The sequence below is a fragment of the Bombina bombina genome, unplaced genomic scaffold (assembly GCF_027579735.1).
Source record: "Bombina bombina isolate aBomBom1 unplaced genomic scaffold, aBomBom1.pri scaffold_395, whole genome shotgun sequence".
In the NCBI taxonomy this organism is placed as follows: domain Eukaryota; kingdom Metazoa; phylum Chordata; class Amphibia; order Anura; family Bombinatoridae; genus Bombina; species Bombina bombina.
The window spans coordinates 452,667-460,399 of record NW_026512257.1 but is presented as its reverse complement, the minus strand read 5'-3'; the positions used below and the strand labels follow the sequence as shown (position 1 = coordinate 460,399).

Genomic DNA, 7,733 nt, shown 5'->3' with positions numbered 1-7,733 from the left:
ATCTAGGCTAAGGAGCCAGCCAATTTTTTGCGTCAGAGCCCCTGGACAGCACTTGTTTATTGGTGGGTGAATTTAATCCACCAATCAGCAAGAACAACCCAGGTTGTTCACCAAAACGGGCTGGCATCTAAACGTACATTCTTGCTTTTTCAAAATAAAGATACCAAAAGAATGAAGAAAATTTGATAATAGGAGTAAATTAGAAAGTTGCATGCTCCTATCTGAATCACGAAAGAAAAAAATTGGTTTTCAGTGTCCCTTTAACTATACAGTAAAACTACAATAAGTAAAACTAACCTCCCATCTTCCTAAGATAATACTATAAAATTTAAATGGACAATAAAACTATATTTTTTAGGACGCATCTTAACAGTTATTTTATTTATTTATGTATTCTTTATCCCAGTTACAATTCTGTCCCCTCGGGTGAACTGAGCACAAAAATGTGCATTTCCTCTTAGTTTTAATATCAATTTAAACAGTAAAAATATTGTTTGAAATTACCCACAGGGACCTCTGCATGCAACTTTATTGGGGCTAATAAACCCTCACATGCAGTGATCCCTTTTGCACCCAGGTCGTATGCCAGTAATAACAGGGGTGAGGCCAGGGTAGACAGTTATAAACCCCTTAAAGGGAAGGGTCAAGTCTTGGTGACTCGTTTCACGCCATTCTGCAGTTGATCTGAAATGAGTTTGACGTTCATTTCATCATTTATCTTACATTTTAATCATACCTTAAATTTTTTAACTTTTATTGTCGCTCCGTTTCTCTTTTTTTCGTCCGTTCCGCCATCTTGCCCTACTTTGATTGTCAGAAATTGTTATATTCGATTCTCCAATGTTTCCCCTCCTCCCCCCGGGCGTTCAGCCCCCTTTCTCGCAACGTCACTAATAACTTATGTGCATGCGTTACTCCCTCATAGCGTCATAGAGTTATCAGGCTCGTTCATGGAAACGCCTGCATATTGCCCCCGTTTCTTATTTGATACATATCACTTACGCGACCACAACATTTTCACCGCAGTGCGCGATTCCGTTGCAAATACGCATGCGCAGTATTTCTTGTAAATCTTGTGCACAAGCTTTTCACTGACGTAGCGAGCGCGTGGGACCGCTTGCTACGTCACTAATTCTAATAAGGAATGTGGAGGAGGGGAGGAGGCCGCAATGTAAACGGAAAGTATACTAAAAATTTATTTTTTTATAAAGAAGTAAAATGTTTTGTGAAAAATAAAGTTACCGACTAGAATGAGGGTATGTTATTGAATACATTTCAGTAGTCCATTGGCCTGAAATTGACCTTCACTTTAATAAAGAGTAGTTTCCCTCTGAAACACACACACACAGACACACCATATCCTCAGTACATTATATAGCTGCAAAAGCTAATCGATAATAATCGATTATGAAAATAGTTGTCAACGAATCTCATAATCAAGTAGTTGGTTTGCAATTAGTTGTCTGTGCACAGCACCAGCTGCTTCACACCAAAGAGCTCCTGTACACGGTATTGTGTTTTTTACGGTTATGCCTTTAGCCTAACGGACGTCTACAGACATTTATTTTTAAAGGACCAGAAAATACAGTAGATTTGCATAATCAACCAGGGCCGGCTCAACCATGGGACCAAGGCGGCACTTGACAGGGCTCAGCATTTCAGGGACTAAGGTAAAAGCCTTCTTAGCAGTGAGAAGTGCAGAGCTCACATCTGCTCTTTTGCCGGTAGATCCTTTCAGAGTTTGCTGCATATTGACAGTTTGTGCTACACTAAATAACTCCTCCTCTGCCGAAGGTAGCAGCGAGTGAACATTCCATTGGGGGGTTGGGCTTCAAGACGGAGGAGACTACCACTACATGAGCGATATTTGTTTATTTTGTCTTTTCTGGTTACCCGGTTTAACTTCTTCTCTACTTCACTGCACGTTTAGATAACAGAGCAGATAGACAGGTAATGGCTTCATCTGCTGCTGCAGAAACTGCAGTTTTACCTAATCCGTTTACTTTACTAGGCAGGCTGCTTTGTAATATTGGGGAAAGAGGGGGATGTGGGACTTGGTAGAGTTGCACCATGCAAATAAAAGTCAAATACGTGTGCTTCCTTCTGAAAAACATTGATAAAAATGTGTCTGATTTGCTCTATGATTGTGCAGTTTAAACGTTGTTGAAAATTTCTGTCAAAGGAGGTAAATGCTCTAAATCAGTCCCACCTTCCCTATTTTGTTGCTTTCTTGAATTTTTAAACCCTGAATGTTTGTGCACAAAATCCATATAATTTAGGTATTAATTTTCAGGAATTCTGCAAAAAGTTAAAAGCATGGCGTTTTGTTTAATTGTTAGTTATTAGTATATAATATGGACATAAGTGTACAATTTTCTTATCTGCCTAGACATTTCAGAGTACTTTTTAACATAGGGTTAAAAGGCACACAAATATGTATCTTGCCATATAGTTTGAACATCATGTTATCTCTAATTTGTATATAATATAATGTCCCAGGTGCCTCTTAAACAATTAACTATGCAGAAATGTTTTGCACTGGTTAGATATTTTAAAATACATGAACCTAAAATATTACAAGGCTAATCCAACAAGTATCCTATTAGATTGATATGTAAAGATAGAGATTATATATATATAATATATATATATATATATATATATATATATATACACATACACACACATATACATATATATATATCCCTCCCCTCTTTTTTCTCCACCCCTTTCTTTTAATTTTGCTGTCTGTCTAACAAGATTCATTTTCCATTTAAAAAAAAAATTACATTTATTTAGTGCTGTTTTATACGCATGATAGCAAGTTGTAGCATAGCCGTATCATGCACAAAGACAAAAAGAGGCAATCAGGGTGACCACCTTTAATGTCACCCCTGACTGGCTCTTTTTGTCTTGTGCATGATAAGGTTATGCTACAACTTTCTATCATGCGTATAAAACAGCACTAAATAAATGTAAAAAAAATATTATGCAAAATGAGTCTTGTTAGACAGACAGCAAAATTAAAAGAAAGAGGTGGAGAAAAGAGGGAGGGACATTATATATATATATATATATATATATATATATATATATATATATATATATAATATATATATATATACACACACATATTGGTTGCATGCAGGCATTCTTAGTAAGGGGGTGGCCAAGCTAGATCGATGATGAAGCGCACTGAGCACGCACGAAACACGTCAGATCTGCCCTACCGAACCTTGTACACTGTCTAGTGCTCCACCTGTATTGCCTGAATAAACCCACTTGGTTTACTGTTCCAGATGCCCCTCGTTTTTTGTTGTTTCCTGTATCTATGGCTGAGCTAGCCCTGAGGACCGGAACATTCACTGTTACTTGGCACTTTATTAGGCTGCTAGCGGAGTCTCTTACACTGGGTACAACCCCCTTCTACACAGTGAGCGTCACCGATGACCCGGCCACCTTTGTTTCCACGTCATCATTAAGGAGGAGTTAGACGCAGCATCACCCGCGCACACTACCTAGCGGTTTACCAGACGGCGAGTGGTGAGTTACTTAACTTCCTCCCTACAGGTGTAAACTCGCAGACCACTGAATGGTCACGCTGCTTGCCTGAATTTCTTCTCCGGTACTCTCCGACCAACTAGACGCGGCATCACCCGCGCACACTACCCAGCTGTTTACTCAACGGCAAGTGGTGAGTAACTTATACCTTTTCACCATAGGTGTAAACCCGGAGACCACCGAATGGTCAGGCTGCCTGTTTGAATCTCCTCCCCGACATTCCTTGTCCAACTTGGCATAATCAGAGGTATGTGCCTGTTCTGAACTTTCATATCATCACTTCATAGGGGGTTGTAGGAACAAACTGTCTCATTAGTCTTTCCTGACATAGTGACTGATATTGACTCAATTTCCCTCCGCTTAGACGGTACTTACCTTCAATATTATTGCAGCCGTTTACCCACACAGGAAAGGTCTGAGCATTCTTTGTTTTTTCGGTTGATATGTTAGTCAATAAATTTACTAGGGGGGGCGCGTCATTTCATTTTCGGACCCAGGCAGCACAATGCCTTGAACCGGCCCTGTAATCAACAAATGCATTGTAACAAGACAATAGCACTTAGTCTAAACTTCAAATAAGTAGTAGATTTTTTTTTTTACAAGTTTAAAAGTTATGTCTTTTTCCACTCCTCCTGTACCAATGTGACAGCCATCAGCCAATCACAAATGCATATATGTATATTCCGTGAATTCTTGCATATGCTCAGTAGGAGCTGGTGACTCAAAAAGTGTAAATATAAAAAGACGGTGCACATTTTGTTAATGGAAGTCAATTGAAATGATGTTTAAATTGCCTGCTCTATCTGAATCATGAACGTTTTAATGTGACTTGCGTGTCCCTTAAAGTTTATAACAACTCCTAGCTTATGTGCAACCCAGAAATAATAGGAATACTCATGTGGGTTGTTTTTATTAAATCAGGTGATTTGGGACTATGCCTTGCATGATATAGTGCAGAGTTTGTTATTTACACCTAGCCCTAGATTGATGGGAGTGATTTGAATTGATGTGCACTATTATCTGTGTGCACAATTTATTAGCGGATTGCTTGCTATTGCTGATTATATGTACTGTATAGATAAATGTGTAAGGCTTTGTCCTGTTAATATTATTTAGTCCTTAGCGCTTTTGACTTTTTTAAAAAATATATTTTTAATTAATTGTAATATGTACCAAATTCAACCTTTAAGTATAAATATGTTATTTTAAGAGCGGACTAGATATTTTTTCCCTAACCTTATAGCTGGTTATTTACCAGTGCATATAGATATTCAAGATATTTTTATGTTAGAATAAAGTCCAGGCTTACTTTGTAAGGAGGCCACTTGTATTGGTGGAGAGTTAACAAAGATAAATATTGCACCTTGGTGAAATTGTCAAAACCCTACTTATGCATCTTGAGCACCTCTACACCATCTGAGTGCCTCTTCTCTGCTGCAGGCAAAATAGCTTGGATTCTATTTTAAATATATATATATTTTTGTATTCGATTAGTCGGGGGGGGAAATCAGCCAATTAATGGATTATAAAAATAATCGTTAGTTGCAGTCCTATTAAATTACACACAGATATATAATATTATAGAGTAGTTCCCTTTTAGACACACATATCATACACCAGAGTACATTATAGACGGATATATCATTTTATGGAGTAGTTCGCTCTGAGACACACGCACACCATATCCCACAGTACATTATACACAGATATATATTATGGAGTAGTTCCCAATGAGACACACACCATATCCCCTGTACATATACATATATATATATACACACACACATATACACACATATCACACAAACACTGTGTATATGTATATATATATAAAAATAAATCCAGTGAGACACACACACCATATCCCCTGTACATTACACACACACAAATTATATATATATATATATATATATATAGTGTGTGTAACAAAAAACTTGCACTCGCTGGCCCTTTGTAAACAAACTCTTTTACTGTGACTACTTTTCACAGTAAAAGAGTTTGTTTAAAAAGGACCAGCGAGTGCAAGTTTTTTGTTACACTATACGTATTTGTACTAGCACCCTGGCAGTTGTGCTATTAAAGTTGTGCTATTAAAGTGAATAATGGTTGGCACCCATGGGAGCCGGATTTACCGCATGGCTATTGGCTAAGAGGTGAAAACGTCACCGCTTAGCCAAAAATTGTTTTTGTCGTGGGCTCCTGTACAAGGTAAAAACGGCGATTGATTGAATCAAATAAAGGAGCTTTTTACATGAAGTACCTTATACTTCATGAATGAAAGTCCCCTTCAATAGTAAATCCTAGCGTTTGTAAAGCGCTAGGATTTACTTTCACTTTAAGTGAGAGTGCTCTGTTGCTGAAAAATTATATATATATATATATATATATATATATATATATATATATATATATATATATATATATATATATATATATATATATATATATTATGGAGTAGTTCCCCTATAATACAAACACACACCATATAGGTATATAATATTGATAAGTAGTTCCTTCTGAGACACACACCATACCCCCAGTACATTATACACAGATAAATATTATGGAGTAGTTTCCTCTGAGACAAACACACACACAACATATCCCCAGTACATTATACACAAATATATAATATTATGGAATTTCTGAGGCACACACTATATCCCCTTTACATTATATATAGATATATAACACTATACAGAGCCCCTTTCCCATCAACTTACATAAAGACATAAGCTATTAGAACTATCATTCACTAAAGGAACAATAGACTGTTTATAGCCACCTTCATAAAGCCACCAGGGTAAGGGTTTGTTCCCTTTCTGCTACAAGACCGGTGATGTCACAGTAGTCACATGGCTGCAGCTATCAAATGAAACTCGTCTGCTTCACAGCTATTTTCTTCTGTACTATTTGATCTCACCAGTCATATGACATCACACATTCTTTAGCTGGACGGAAGCTCGCTGCTATTATCCCAACCCTCATCGTGGCAGTTTCAAGGTATCTATATTAGTAAGACACCTTTGTATTGTGCTATATATCTGTATATACTGTACGGAGTTTGAACTGTGTGCCTCTATTATTACTCAGGGATGCTCTGTGTGAGATTTCTCTGCATAGAAGTTAGTATGAGGGCGGGGGCTATGTGCGTGTGAGGCACAGGGAACCTCCCTATAATGTTAAACAATTGTTTATATACCTTATATAAGCTGCTGGGGAGGAAAGTGTGTGCCAGGGCGTCTCACTATAATATATTTGTATATAACGTACTGTGTCTGTGGGCTTGTGTCTCTCAAAGGGAATCTCTATAAAGTTATATATATGTACATAAGTTATGTGTGCTGATGCCTTTTAGTGATCACTTAAATATAAGTAGATTTCTCACCAGATAATCTGTATATATAACTGCATGATCTCAGAGGTTCTGGCATTGGGGTACAAATAGCGTTGCCTAGCTACCTTTTGGCTTTTGCCCAGAAAATTCCTCGACACTTTTTAAGTGGGGGTGGGAGGGTGTGGCTTCTTGCAGCCTCAAATTCATTATGAAATCTCTCTCTTTATCTCTCTCTCTTTATCTCTCTCTCTTTATCTCTCTCTCTTTATCTCTCTCTCTTTATCTCTCTCTCTTTATCTCTCTCTCTCTCTCTCTCTCTCTCTCTCTCTCTCTATCTCTATCTCTATCTCTATCTCTATCTCTATCTCTATCTCTCTCTCTCTCTCTCTTTATCTCTCTCTCTCTCTCTCTTTATCTCTCTCTCTTTATCTCTTTCTCTCTCTCTCTTTCTCTCTCTCTCTTTCTCTCTCTCTCTTTATCTCTCTCTCTTTATCTCTCTCTCTTTATCTCTCTCTCTTTATCTCTCTCTCTTTATTTCTCTCTCTCTCTCTTTATCTCTCTCTCTTTATCTCTCTCTCTCTCTCTCTCTCTCTCTCTCTTTATCTCTCTCTCTCTCTTTATCTCTCTCTCTTTATCTCTCTTTATCTCTCTCTCTCTCTCTCTCTCTCTCTCTCTCTTTATCTCTCTCTCTCTTTATCTCTCTCTCTCTTTATCTCTCTCTCTCTTTATCTCTCTCTCTCTTTATCTCTCTCTCTCTTTATCTCTCTCTCTCTTTATCTCTCTCTCTCTTTATCTCTCTTTATCTCTCTCTCTCTCTTTATCTCTCTCTCTCTCT

The 7,733-nt window shown here is 37.6% G+C and overlaps 1 protein-coding gene across 1 annotated transcript in view; it reads left to right on the top strand.

Moving 5' to 3' along the window:
- The first annotated feature begins 6,472 nt into the window (after nucleotides 1–6,472).
- LOC128644195 (gastrula zinc finger protein XlCGF26.1-like) overlaps nucleotides 6,473–7,733 on the top strand; it is a 164,567-nt gene continuing 163,306 nt past the window's right edge. Inside the window, exon 1 of the mRNA XM_053696896.1 lies at nucleotides 6,473–6,564. The gene's annotated coding sequence lies outside the window, so the exon portion shown is untranslated. The remainder of the gene's footprint in view (nucleotides 6,565–7,733) is intronic.